The sequence below is a fragment of the Mycteria americana genome, chromosome 1, assembly GCF_035582795.1.
Source record: "Mycteria americana isolate JAX WOST 10 ecotype Jacksonville Zoo and Gardens chromosome 1, USCA_MyAme_1.0, whole genome shotgun sequence".
NCBI lineage: Eukaryota > Metazoa > Chordata > Aves > Ciconiiformes > Ciconiidae > Mycteria > Mycteria americana.
This window is the reverse complement of record NC_134365.1, coordinates 145,538,757-145,553,863: the sequence shown is the minus strand read 5'-3', so window position 1 is coordinate 145,553,863 and position 15,107 is coordinate 145,538,757. Positions and strand designations below refer to the sequence as shown.

At 42.7% G+C, this 15,107-nt stretch overlaps 1 protein-coding gene across 2 annotated transcripts in view; it reads right to left on the bottom strand.

Annotated features, from left to right (window-relative positions):
- DHRSX (dehydrogenase/reductase X-linked) overlaps positions 1 to 15,107 on the bottom strand; it is a 169,479-nt gene that overhangs the window by 143,962 nt on the left and 10,410 nt on the right. The window lies entirely within an intron of this gene.

Here is a 15,107-nt window from a genome sequence, read left to right as displayed (position 1 = left end):
TCCAGACAGCGGCAAAAGCTGTCCACAGTTCATCACTCATATGGGTGCCCATTTGCCCCTCAGGGTATGCACCCAAAGCAGCGGCTCCCAGGAAAGCAAGGCTCCCCTTGCTTGCGTGGAACAAGAGGGTGCCGACGGAGGCAGACGCTCATGGGGCTGCGCAGCCCCGGAGGGAGCTGCCCGGTGCGGGGCGATGCCCGAGCCTGATGTCCCAGCTGCCCAGGGCTCTGAGCTGCTCAACCCTCCCCTGCCACATGCCACCACCCAGGGCCACCACCTGGCCTCCAGAAGCACAAACTATTGATGGAAGATAGCTTTGTGGGATTTTTTAATATATATATATATTTTTTTTTTTTTAAAGATAGCTCTTATTTCAGATGGGAGTTTTACTGAAGCCCCCTGAGCCTCTGGATGGAGCTGTTTTCTGTACACAAAACTGCTTAAAAATCAATTCTAACTTGGAATGAGAAAATACAAAGGGCATGCACATGTTTTGTCTTCAAGACAGCTACAACATTTGTTTTCCAAAGATGGAATTTTACTCATTTTTCTCTTCTTTGATAACACGAGCAGGTCAGGGGTTTCAAATGGACGATCAAAGCCCGAGTACAGAAAGGTCTCAATTGTACCATATATAACTTTCTAATTCTCTCACGACAGTCCTTTTCTAGGAAAAGACTGATTTCTTTTCAGAATCCCCTTTCTTAACACTTGCTGAAGTGATCTCATACTCCATTTTCATCTTTGTTTTTCCTCATAAAACATGCACCAAAGTTTTCACAAGGAAAGTAGCTGCTTTGCAATAGAGGCAGCTAATTGTTTTGAAAGATTTTTTTAAAAAATTAGACTTTTTTATTCCTCAGTGAAAAACTTATTTTTCAATGAAATTTTACAGGCCATTAATCTAATGCAGATTCATGGGACTTGGGGAATTAGTTAACTTAAAAGCGCAGCTACTGTGCATGCTCTATAATTGCTCTTCATCAAAATTGTCAAAGATTTTTAATATGCAGAGTTACCACACAGATTAAAAGCTCTCGAAGTATGTTTCTGTATAAGAGGCCATCATTCCACAGTGTCATTATCTGTTATTAATATTTCAATTCAAGAGTATCACACCCTCCTCTGAAGAAACGCAACTGCTCACAAAATGAGTCCCATTATCGATAATGCTCCAGGAGTATGACACAAACGTTCCATTTTTGTTCCTACTTTTAATTACCTCCTATAAATAGCTTTCCAAATTTTTAAGGGAAAAGCCTATTTCATACAGAAACATGCATCTTCGTTGACCGACACCTCCCAACCATCCTGCTTCTAAGAAGGGAGGCGAAGGCTGCAGGGACACCACCGGCCCTTCTGCACGGCCAGGCTGTGACCTCACTCCCCAACTATCTGATCTCACCAGCAGTTCAAAGGGGCCAACACATCACAGTGCACCCTGTCAGTCCTTCTAAGGACATCAGACAGAAATACCAGCACTTTTCAGGCATCAGCGCTAGCAGAAACAGGCTTCACGCCTGCTTTCTGTTCCACCTGAGCAGAAGGTCTAGCTCGAATCACGTGGTCCTGCAACAGCCCATTTGGTGTGAAATATTCTTTCAAGGCATGATTCCTTTTTCTTTTTTGAGAAAAGGACACTTTGTTTATTATGACAGGTCTTACAGTCCCATTTTCATCATGCCAAGCTGATAATCAACTTCCAGTGCAGCTGATATACCTGGAGCCACCTCTCAAAGGACGGACCTTGCCCAGCTGATGGACGGCAGTTACCTATCTACAGCCCTCATATTACACCTCACATTAAACAGCAAAAAGTTACACCTACGTTTAACTTCTGTTTGATGCTAAATAATTAAAATCATTTGAATGAAGCTTTTTTTTTTTTTTTGACAAGCATAAAGGAATTTAGCAATTTAAACATATCAAGGAGGGGAAAAAAAGAGCTTGAGGAATAAAAGCCTAAGAGCTTGCAGTGGCTTGTTCGGCAGCTCTCTGCTGTTTCCAATATTTCTCTCTCTAGGGCTTTTTCCATGAACATGCAAGGCCTGTGTTTCAGACACACACCTTATGCTGCATGCTGACTTCTTGGTGATTTGAAAGATGTGGCCCTAAAATCCAGTTGCTATTCCAGACTCCAGCCTTACATCTCCATTAGCCCCCCGTAACACATGGTCTGAACAGGCAGCCCACTCACTCTCGGTCCCTGGTGGGGCTTCGCCACTAGTTAGGGCCTCTCTCAGAAGAAATTACTGGTGACATAGAAGGCAAAAGGCATGCAGCTCTTTGCAAGGAGAGCAAAGCAAGCCCCTCCCGTCTCTGCAAGCTGTAGCAGCAGCTGCTAGAGTCCTCACATCAACATTTATTTTATTGCATTGCATTTGAAGCTTTGCAACTTTCCCTACAGAAATCTGGCAGCGCTGAGGGTTACACCACCTTCATTTTGGCCACAGTATCACCTCCCTCCCAAGGTACGCTACGGCATCTGGCTAACATGTCTGTGCCCTGGCACAGCTTGTGACCAGTGCTGCTGTACCAGCAAAAGCCCATGCTCTACTCCAGATGCGGTTACTGGTATTCCCTATTTCGCCTGGAGAAACAGAAAGACATCGTTTTACTGAATAAACGGTTCTTCTGCAAGTGTTGCTCTGCTAATGTATGTAATACCTTTGTAAGGGAGTGCTTTGCCCAGCACGGCAGCACACCAGTCTCTATCCCATGCTGGCAAAGCCAGCCCTGTGCAGGTTTAGCCTGGGGAAGACAAAGTGTTCAGGTGAAAAAGCAGTAGTTACGGTCAAACCCGAGGCAGACAGGAGCAACGTCAATACGACGAGGGACATCCAGAACAAGTCACCAGGATCACACCACCTATGCTCCTGTGACGGCAGTGACGTTTCTCCAGGGAGCGGGGGCATTTTGCCAGCCTCGCATTTCCCTGGTCCTTTTGCCGTTGCACGCACCAGGGACCAACAGGAAGAAGAGGTCTCAGCATCTCCCCCTCCAAACCGCCACCGGCCAAGCCAGAGGAGCACGCTGCAAACCCATATTGACACAGCCCTCGATGCATTTGCAAGCAACAGACGACGCCTGCAGAGACGCTGCTGGCAGAAGGGCCGTGCCAGCCACGCACTGCCGGCTGAGCTGCCACGGCAGCTCCCGGCCTCGGTCCCCGTCACCACAGCCCTCGGTGAAACCATGCGCCGGCCGTCAGCCGGACCGCGCTTGTAAAGATGACTTTGTCCTTTACAGCAGAGGGTAGCAGCTTGGAAGAATTTGAACTGAATAAACTGGACCTCATCGCTGAATTACAATCATTTTCTGTATTCGTATGTGGGTATGTAGACGCTTTTCTTTTAAGGAAGAAAAAGAATTCTTTGAAAATCGGATTAGAAGACTGGAAAAAAATCATGGTTTCTACCTGTATCTCACTAGAACATTCTATGACTGGTTTTACTGAGTAAATATTGAGAAAATAAGATTTTTTTAATCACTTTAAAAATGCAGGTGGAAGACATTGATAGAAGACATGCTACACTTAATAGAAAAAATCCCAATAAAGGTCATTAAATTACTGCATAAACAAGTAAGACCATATGCCACTGTAGTATAACCCTAAAGGCCATGCTCAAGCTGAAATCCAGGCTACACCTATTCTGTTGTTTTACACTCACTTCCCTTATCTTCAGATATCCCTTTCCTCCCTGCAGTGCTGGATGATTACACAACGACTTTAAAAGATCAACTGCAAAAATGAACCCATGAGAAACTACAAGAGGAATAAAACTACGTGCCTACAACCCAGTGCGCAGAACTCTGCCAGCGCCGACCAGGCACTACTGATGGCAGCGTCTGCAGCTCTTGAAACTTGCTTCTGACTCAAGTTAGTTCCTCTTTAAATATCTGTACCATATAATTAGGAAGTACAGCATCATCGAGAGAACATGGATTTTGCATTTCTTGACCTTTTTCCTGCTAATTTTCAGCAGACTGCTTAATGTTAAAATCACACGGCGTGCAATGCAGTGACTCCAGTTATGAATGCACAAGTAAGGCTGGCATATAGGTGGTGGCATGAATTAGCGCAAAAGCACTCCAACAGGCAGGTTAGATGATATCTGTATTCACACTGGATGGCTTTATTCATTAACAAGATGTTGTTTTGGAAAAATATGTCCAAGAAGCCCTTGCATATCTGCTGTAAGAAGCATTTCATAGCACAAACGTTTCACTTCCAGTTATCCAGGTTATATCCAATTGCCAAAAGCCAGCACTTACTGCTCTGCAGGCACTCTGTTCACTGGGATACGTTCAGTAAAAAAATTACAAACTCATCTCTTCACTGTGTCAGTCCTGGCTTGCAAAAATGTAGTGCCAGTAATGTTTTATTTATGTTTAGAAAGTTGCTTTCGTTCTGTGTAATCTGTGCACTGTTGCATCCTTTACAAGCCATTTGCAATGGTACCACTGAACTTTTTTTGAAGAACAACATCTGATGCCAACTCATCCGTAATTTCCTTAGCCAGGACAGGCTGACATGTTTGTTTAGATACTGTTATACAGAACTATCTGTCTCAGTTTTAAAAATAACCTGCCTAGGGCAGAGAGCATCTTCTGGGTTGGCATTGTAAAGCACTTGGCGTACGGGCCCTAATATCAGGTATTTTGGTACAAATCGCTAACACGGAGCATCACCTGCCTCCCGCTGTGGCACGCTGCGCCCGGGCAGCCGGAGGTGGCAATCAAACCCTTGCCCGCAGCGCTCGACTTAAACACACCGTGGCAGATTAAAAACTTAATCCTAAATTCATTGAGTGTTCATAAGGCTCATTAACTTCAATCCCTGGTTTGTGCGTGTGAGAAATGCCAGCGTGAGATCCGAGGTCAGGAGGTGACCGAGCTTTGCTTTCATCTGGCGTGACTTCATCTTCTCACACCAGCAAAGCTAACGTCACAGAAGATAACTCAGCGCAGAGTTTATAGGAGATTAGTATTTCCTCATAGAGTTGGAGGGTGTTTAGTTTCATCACCATGTTACTAATGTGTCAACAAGAAAAAAGAAAAAAAAAGGTTTTAACTGTTCCCTCCTTTAGAAACAAGTTCAGTGCATTTTTTAGGCCCAAGTTTCTCTTTGGTTTTTTTTTTTTTCTCCAGGCTCTTGTAAAATATTGAGCAATGTTAGCAATCATGGTCAGACATTCCCTCAGACAGCAAAACGTCCATGTCTCAGAAAGCACACTCTGGCAGAAAATAGTCACACTACAAAAAGCAGAAGCGTATCCGAGCCAAGCACTCTTACTCAGCCTTACACAACTCGGAGGGTGTTTTGGGTAGGATGGGGGATGTAGTTTTCTTGTCCAATGAATTTTCCATGAAGCATCAAACCTCCCCTAGCAGAGCACAAATAGGGTGAAAGGAAAGCAAACGTCATAATTTTATTACAAAACTATGGCACTTTCTTTTTTCTTAAAAGCAATGCTGACATGAAGCAAAGTATCACTGCTTTTTTCGTTATTTGCTTTAGGAATAGTAGCTGTCAAATACTTTTTTTCCTTGGTGGCGATAACCCCATTGAACCCTTGCTATATTCCACCACATCTGCAGCCTTAATGCAGTAATTCATACACTATGATACTATGATAAAGGCACAAACCCAAAATCACTGTGTCTGTAATGACATCTGTAATTTAGAAACAGCAAGAATGGGAAGCTTGAAACCGGAAGGCGACAGTTTCTGAAAACACCAAGAGGGGGCTGCATGTGTGTATATATAATTATGACATTTCTACTCCATAACTGCCCACATCTTGAATCTTGCCCTGTCTGCAAGGCAAGGCAAAACCACATAATCTTAGTGACACAGACATCAAAATATTTCATAAGACTCTATTTGTTCAATGCACTAAAAGCTTTACCATAACTGAGCTGAATCAAGAATTACACATCAGTACCCACATCACTTCAACACTACTCCAGCACCGAGCGAGGAAACCCCCGGTAAAGCATTCGTGGTGAGACAGTATCTGCATGGTCTAAGCAAACTGACATATTACGACTCTACTACAAAAATATCCCTAAAAATAACATCACGGGGTCCGTGGCTACTTCCTCCTGCCTTCTGGCCTTGCAAAACTTTATGAGGCTGCTTCAGTGCTCACATCTAAGCCAAATAAGATTTCTGGTTGTGCAACGTGTCCCAGGCAGGCAGCCTTATGGTGGAGTCCGCACGAGGTCCTGCGTGACTAAAGACCTCCACCCGCCCAACTGCCCCTGCAGTAAAGCTTGACATTCCTCAGCTACACTTCTACAACATCCAGTGCCTTCAACTGAAGCGTGACTGAGTGGAATTTTGTTAAACAACTCTTTTTATGATGTGAAGGAACGATTACATTTTACAGCTCATTTTCTTGAGTTGCAGCATCTCTAATGCTAACAGAGTTTGCTCTATCACCTAACAAGCAGATCCTACTTCAAACAGCCCCAGAAAAGCAGAGACATCGAGCGACTGCAGAAGCTCCTAATTACACAACCAACTAATACTCGGCATGAAGTATCACATTTACTGGCATGGTGCTGACCTGAAAGCAAAGACCATGTATTCTTTGCAGGATACCATCTGCCCATCTTTAGACCCAAATGCCCTGTTGGCACAAACACAATCCATCGCCCGCCTCTGAAATCCATCGGTGCTTCAGCTGCATGAGCACTACGCAAACACCCAACCTTCCACCTTCTTTCCTTTGTTTTACATTAACAAGGAGCAAAAGTTCCTGTTTATCAAGGAAGGAAGGACCAAGCAATAGAAATGCTCATTCACATCTGCTGAAACTGTTGATTTTGTGCTTGTTAAGACTAAATCATCTAAACTGAAACATCCTAGCAAGCAAAGTAGCAACTAGATAAAAGAATGTTGTTCTATCACTTGTACGCTCACTGAAATACCATGGGTCCTGTTCCATATTGCAACCATGTAGGTAACAGGGCAGAAAAGGGGGTGCTTAAACTTAAGCCTTTTACTCTCAGAATTTTACCTACAAAAATGTAAGTATTTACATTTCATGTTCTCCCACGTGTTGGTAAAACACAGTTGCAATTGCCTCCCTCAACAACAGAATAATTAAGACTTCCAGCTTACAAGTCATGGGGGAAAATATTTCTCTTACTTCTCAAGTCTACCTACACCTAGGACCTCAAATGTTTGAGTAACTCACTTCAGACAGAATGATCCTATGGATACAAACATTTGAAGCACACCTGAAGACAACATGGATACATGGAAAATGAAAACTTGTGGTTTGTATCTAAAAAAGCAGCCCACCCCAAAATACCATTATTTAAAATATATTTAAAGAGATACACTTATGATGCCAGCATTTCTAGTGGCTCTGAAGGCAGAGCATGCAAGATGGATCGCTTTCAGGGATTAAATCCCTAAATCTATATTTGGACACCTAACTCAAGGATTTAGTGCAGTGGATGTGAAGGCTCCTTTTTAGGCCACATCTTGTATCATTTTAATCTTAACCTAAAAACAAATATCAAATGAATTAATAATTTTTTAGTCTTGGTGTTTGCAAACTTATCACCCAGCAGTGTCATCGTCTGCACAATCCTCTTTCCAGGGCGGTCAACCAGCCCGGGGAAGGAGCAGGATCAGGGGAAAAGCCCTGGCCCATCCCCTTCCTTCAGGCATGTGCAGACCAGAAAGCAGCCCCAGCAACACAAAAACAGAGGGAAAACACTCCGGAGGAATCTGTTTTCCTCTGCAGAGCACAGCAACTTTCCTAAAGCCTAGAGACAGGCCAGAAACACAGCCAACAGACCAGCGCTGCAGACTGAGCTGAACCCCTCACTGCAGGAAGAGTTTACCAGTCTCTGCGTACGACAGCTTGCTTTAGACTTTCATGGATCCCGTCTCTGGGTAAAAAAAGAATTTTATCTTCCATCAGCTCTAATATGCATTGGCAAAAAAGGCACAAAAAGCATATGCAATGCCCTTAACAACTGACAAATAGTTTCTTACATTATCTGTGAATTTCTCTCTCCAAAAAGAACTGTGAAATCTTTGCGAGCATCAGCCAAAGTAATGAAGGGGAGGTGGGGTGGAGTGGGCAGGGCATGAACAAGGTGGTTAGTCTGTTTGCAAAGCTACAAAAGAACTAGTTCACGTGAGCGCTTTAAGTTCACCTCGGGATTGCATCCTACTTTCAGATACAACATGCACAAGGTTGCTCTTTTCTCACCTCATTTCTCTCACCAGGCATGGAGAAATCTCCTAGCAGCAATGCCAGTCTCACATTTGCAGCACTATGGGGTAAACTAAGCATCATCCTCAACCTACTGTTCATGCAAACCAGTCAGCAAACCACATTACAGCACAGGTGAACTTCTGCCTACTTTCGCCATGTCTTGACAGCATGCAGATAACATTCTCCTATTCTCACACTTCGAATGTAAGAGCCGCACAGCAAATAACACAGCAAAGACCAGCACCAACATACACACTACCTTCCCAGGAAATAAAGCAGGGCTTAAAATTAGAGGCAAGAAAAGATACATACCACACATAGAAGGCTCCACTCATCCACGAGACTGCCTCGCTCTCACCACAGCACTCGCTCCCTTGGGACCTGCCAGATTTATGACCAGTGGCAAGTTCTTGGATTGCATGTGAATGTGTGTCTGTGGTAAATGAGAGAGGCTGTGTCAAAATATCGCTCAGAAACAGCCATTTCAGCCTGGGCTTCCCAAGCTAGCGGACAGGATACAATAAGAGCTTGTTCTTCCCTTCTTCTCCGCTATCTTATTCCTGAGAACTCCTCCCTGGCCATTTGGGAGCGCAGGGTTTTGAAGCTAACAGAGCTCACCGCCAGCAGCATAGAAAAACCAAGTGTGTAAAACACTTGTTTTACACAGTTCTGAAATGTCAGATTACGGGAAGGTTAGTCATTTAGTATTTTTAAATGCTGTCAGGATTTCAGACAAGAATTGCAGACTCCTGTAACAGTTTCAGTATTTTTCCTAGATGGACCCACTTCCTATTTGTTCCCATCAATGAAGCAATTGAGTTTTTCAGATTTAATTGTTATTAAATTCCTTCTGTTCATATAAATTCTCCTGTGTGCTCAAGAAACCTAAATTTGGGGCCAAACCCCCCAATGCATCCCAGCACGCAAACTCACAACAAACTGGACTATCACCCAGAAAACAGAACTGTGCGTTGTTTGCAAAAGCACTTTATTTTTCTCACACACACACATCGGAAAACCACGTTTGAGAAGATCAAGGTTCCCCTTGGAGCACAGTGTTCATGATGTGGGACGGGATGTTTCTGGCATGAGCTTTCCTGACGCTGACTTGACATCTTTCTTGTTATGACTCCAAATTCCTATCACTGTAAACCTCACTGATGACTCATGAGAAAAAAGCACGTTAAAAAAGCAAAAAAGAGAATTAAACCCTTTCAATGGCAGTGTCTATAAAGACAGGGTGATACAGAGAGACACAAAATGTCTAAAATTTAAAAGCAAAGCGGCATCTGTAGGACAAATAGAAGATTAATTTCTCATTCCTGACTGCAAGTATTTGGGGACAATGACATATTCAGAAAATCATATGTAACCAAAGAAATTGCCTTTTTAAAAATAACCTTATTCTACATTGCTTGGGGAATCACTGTTGAACATGACATCATGCACATGCAGCTACGGACAAACACAGTCATACTTTCAGTGTACTAAGTAAACCAAAGGGACTAACTATCTACAGATAGATCTAGATAAATTATTATACTCTCACAAACATTTACGGATGCATTTTAATTAGTATTCTACCTAAAAGCATTAAAATAAAGACAACATTTATTACTTAATTTATTTCAAATAAAAGTACCCCCTCCTGTCTCTGGTATACTTAAAAATGGGACTGCCCTATGCTTCTGCCAGCTGAGTGTACCTGTACCTCTGGCCACGGTATCTGTAACAGTAAAACCACTATAAATGTTACCCCCAAAATATCTATCAAACAGGAACTGTACCCTTAGCCTCTATATTAAATCTTTATTTGAATGCCACAGGACACTATTTTCTATGTCAGCATTAAATACAGAAGTATTGGAATAATCACAAAATTTCCCAGGCACAGCTCTAGCCTAAAGCACAAACTAGTATCATGTTAAGGTATTTACCTTAAAAACCCAAACAACCAGAGCAGCACAGATCCTGTTTCTACCCAGACATGCAATAAGGACTACTACTGCTTATTATGCCTTTGACTCCGAGCATATTTTCCTAGCCGTGTTGAGCCTGATTGCCCAGCATCTTCCCACTTCTGTAGTCAGTTTTGGTCCACCTGAGCAATGTGTTGAAGTGTGCATCGCTGTGGGGGGAGGAATCGCTGGCTCTGCCTTTTCACAGCATGGCGCAGGCGCTGTAGCCCCAGTGGACTGGAATATGGACCTAGTTTAAACTCATTTTAAACCAGATTAACCTGCTCTCAATGAACAGTCTCTCTCTAAGAGAAGAAAAACACGCCAGGGAGCAGGGCTTCTCCTCCCTGCTGCTCCCACCCAGCACTCTGTCCAGGGAGGGCTAGGGAGAGGAGACACGACAGAGGAGTGCAAGACAGATGAAGTAGGATTTTGCAAATTAAAGTCACTGGAAATAAGTACTAATTGTAATGCATGGAAACCAGCACACGTGTGCAGCAGGCAACAGTCTTTTCAACGTCTCTGAAAAATGATACATCTGATCACCACTTCAAAGCACTGCAGATGGCAGCATCACTTTTGTGAACACTGACCTTTTCTTCTGGCAGCAAGGGAAATCAATACCACGCTGTGTGGAAATGTCAATATAAATGCTCAAAAATCATAATATTAACATTTCACAGTCTGAGGGACTCCCATTTGAAAACAGTTTCTGCAACAGCCTTTGCATTTTTAAAAAGATATAAATCAAATTTTATCAGTAAAAAAGTTTTTAAAACACAAGGTAAGCTGAAAGACAGTGGTTTTGGTTTTTGTTATTGTAACTCAATTCCTTTGTGGCATTTTAACCCAGCTGCAGGGGCACTGAAAATGACTGTAGAAGCAGTAAAAATCCATTTAATTGATTTTTATTGTTCAACCTAAAGGAAATGCTTTTGTATGTAAAAATGACAGCATTATACAGCAACTGTAGGGATGTTCTGAAATTCCAGTTTAAATAACATCAAGTCATTAGACATGCTTTACTGATGTGCTTTTAAGGCAGATGTAAAATTACACTGTATCTTAGATAAGTTCTCTGTACAGCACCAAATAATGTTATTAAAAAAGCAAAACAAATTTATGTAATTTCCCTACATCCCCTAAAAATAAAACACATCTTGAATTTAGCAGAAGACTAGTAACCTGGAGGAAATATGGTGAGACAGACCATATAGTCTTGGGTGGGGGGCGGGGGGGGGGAGAAAAAAGAAAAAAAGAAACAAAAAAAGCCACAAAACATAACAGACCAGGAACCAAAGCAAGCAAGTTGTCTCAGCATAGCTACAATGACAGCCTAGACTAGATAGCACTGCACCACCAGAACCGGGATCACCAGACCTTCAGAAAGACATCATCCTCTGAGAAGGACACTCAGAAATGGAGACCACCAAAAGGAGTATGGTGTGCAAAGACTAAAAAGCAATTTTTCCAGCATAAAGTTTCCTTGACCCAGCTGTCATGGAATACGTAAAATACACTACTTCTGTGTTCAAATCTGTACACTTCCCTTCCTTCAGAAACAATGTCTTCAGGCAGCCCCTTCTTTTTAAGCTATCACACGAAAAGGACAAAATCATGAACTACATGTCACTTTTAAGTTTACAGAAGTCCTATAAAATATTACAAATAACCAATTAGTGTTTCTTTTGCTTTTAATATTCCTGCCTGCACACAAATGCTCCTGTAAAGCTAATTGGACCACCATAAGATTAATTAAAGAAAACCCTCCAAATTAATCTAACTGCTGCGATAGAAACTTAAAATAATATGCCCTTTCCACAAATAATACAGAACTTTGTTCCCTTCATTTAAACCGAGGCATCTCAGACATGGTTTGCTGGAAAAATTCACCTTTTCAACTTCAGTTTGGTTCAGGGTTTTCCTTTTGTCTTCACAGTAATCCCTGACGGCAGAGAGAGGCGAAATGCACGCAAAGGTCGGTCAGTCACACAAAACTCCCTTTAGTTACATTGTTAACCCTAAGAAACCTTGCCTAGCCCACTGAATTTTAATCCTGATTTGGAAATACTTAGCTGGTGGCAAAAGGCAATTCTTCTTCTCTTGACATAAAGTACGTACTTCGAGAGCCTGTTTAAAAATTCACTTTTCCAGCATGAAAGCACTCAAAATCTGAAGTTCCTCTATTGCCCCTCCAAAAAGATGTCTCAGCTGTACCGAAGAGAAAAGGAAACATTAGGCTGTGGATTCAAATTAGCTGTCAAGAAACACGAACATAAATCTGACTTAACAGCGTAATTTGGAAATGTGTTCTGGGCCCACCCTTGGCAATAATACCACAGTTCAATTCACGTTGTAGCAATATTTAAAACAGCTCTGCAACTTTGGTTCTCCACCCAACTAAACAACAGAAAATTATGTTGTTCAATGAAAAACACCACACGTATTTAAGCGAGAGAAACCGTCTAAACTTCTGACATTTTTCATCTTCATATTTTTTTTTAATCCAAAAGATTTGTACAGCATTTTTTTTTAAATAACTTACAGGATCAAAAGGAAAATAAATGCATAGCTTCAAAACCTTAGAATATAACCTCCCCTTGTTGCGGAAGAGTTCAAAGTCATAAAGTGCTGCAGATATGAACACACATCAGACAAATAATCTAGTAACTAACTTATTTTTCTGGTTTATTTAACAATATTCCAGGCTTAGAACATTAAATAAAAATCTCACAGACAATGGGTTGGACTAACAATGGCTTTGTTCTTTTTTTTTTTTTTCTTCTCCTTTTTTTAAAAGAATGCTGAGACACATCAATTGAACCGACTACAGTTTTATTTTGGATACCAAAAAATAAAAAGAAGCTGGAAGGAAGAAGAGTAGTGCATTGCACCGATCTTGGTAAAACTGCTTGTAAGCATCACTGCATACGTTTAGGCCTAGGACGAAGATGGGAACAGGAGACGGATGCTGCCAAAAGGGGCAGGCTGAACGCGGACCGGGGGAGCGGTGCTCTGGGCTCTGCCTTGGCTGCAAGGGCATGGCTTTGAATTATGCTCGTGTAAGAGAGGATCCACACGCCTTGCACTAGTATTTGCACAGCTCCTCAAGGGCTAGCGGTGGTTGTAGCAGGTGGAGGTGGTGCAAGCGGAGGCAACCGACACCAGCTGGCACTCGGTGGACTTAGAAACCAAGAGGTCTTCCTGACAGGAGTGTCACAGGAGCTCAGGTAACATCAAAAAGGGACCTGCTGTATCTCGCTCCCTTCCATAATTCGATTTTGCTACCCTCGCAGATAGCCTACATACCTGCAGGAGTTTAGGCCAAGCCTGTGTTTTGCACCTTGGGCGATCACGTACACCTCTTCAGTGGACATGGAGAGTAGCAACATTCAACGGGATGCACTCTGCATGTACTTTGTACAAATACAAATTAATTTTCAGGGGGCTGGAGAGTGAAAACCCAGTCTTACTGACAGCCAAACACGGGCCACACCACCTGTTAAATGCATTTTTCCCGGGCTTAAATGTGCCAGGTAGTTCACTACTATTTACTGCACTGCTCCTTTACTCTAACCTCTGTCCTTCCTCCCCACCCACCCTTCCCACCACCTACAAAGAACACAGAGGCCTCAAACTTGCAAAAACTATTAAACCAAAACATAACAAGCAGTCTGGCAATAGATTCAATTCCATAGCAATTCTCATTTTTGTATGTTCCTCCTGGCTGGGCCCTTTCTACAGCAAAACGTCCGTGGGTACCACCGTGATGAAAAAACCCAACTTTCTTCCTCCAGAACAGTAACGGCCAGTCTTCAACAGGCCTCTCTCCAGAAAGGCTGCACTGGACATAGTCGTAGACTAAAGCCAGGGTGGGGGGCGAGACATCAGTAACAAAAATAAAACCCCAAGCAAACCTTGACGATAACTGGACAATGCCAAGAGTCCTCCTCTGCACCTCAGGGAAAAATGCTGGCTGCCATCCCACTCTGTGCCAGGCGTGAACTCTAATCTTGTTTATGCCCTGCAGTATTTCATAAGAGATGGGGGGGTTTGGGTTGGTTTTCTTTCTTTGTTTCTTGTTCGCCAAGTTCTCAAAAGGGCTTAAAACACTTAGGTGCAGAGACACAAAGGGAGCAATTACAATACATAACAACTAATTGGAAACAGTACTCAAACATTAGAGTGGACTGGACTAAAGTCCGCTCTACAAACTGAATCAGAAAGAGACAGGAGGAAAAAAAGTAGGTTTTAAGTGCTAACGTAATAAGAAACAATCTTAAAGACTCACCAAATACATGTGGGGAAATGGAGGGGTCCCCTTCTTTTAAATATATTTACATAATATTAAAGCCTTTTATTTTGTTTTTCTCGCCAACAAAATTTTCTAGCTACCCTGGGCAAAGTCCCCATTTAAATTAAGAGGTTAAGGATTTTATAACATAGACAGACTGTCAGACCCGCAGCCCACACACGTCTCCCCGCCCTCTCCTTCCCTCCCTCCCTCCCTCCGCCGCCGAGGGGCCCGATGCCTTGCCTGCTTCGCACCACGTGGCATCAGCCATAACACCGGCACAAAGCGAAGGTAACGCAACGCCGCCCCGACCCCACGCGCTTCGTTACCGCTTTGGAAAAGCACAAGAGACTACAATCAGGGCTTGCCTAGACACAAAAAAAACAAACAAAAAAAGGTTTTGCCATTTAGCTGCTGCGGTTAAATGGTAAAACCGGACTAACGTGGACACAGCAATACCAGTTTAGAAGTGTTTACACCATTTACACCGCACTGGAAAGTAAAATAACTTATCCCAGTATAAGTGCATCCACACTACAGCCTACGCCAGCACAGTATCAGTTAAAATAATAATATATCAGTCCCCTAATTGACAGAATTATACCAGCT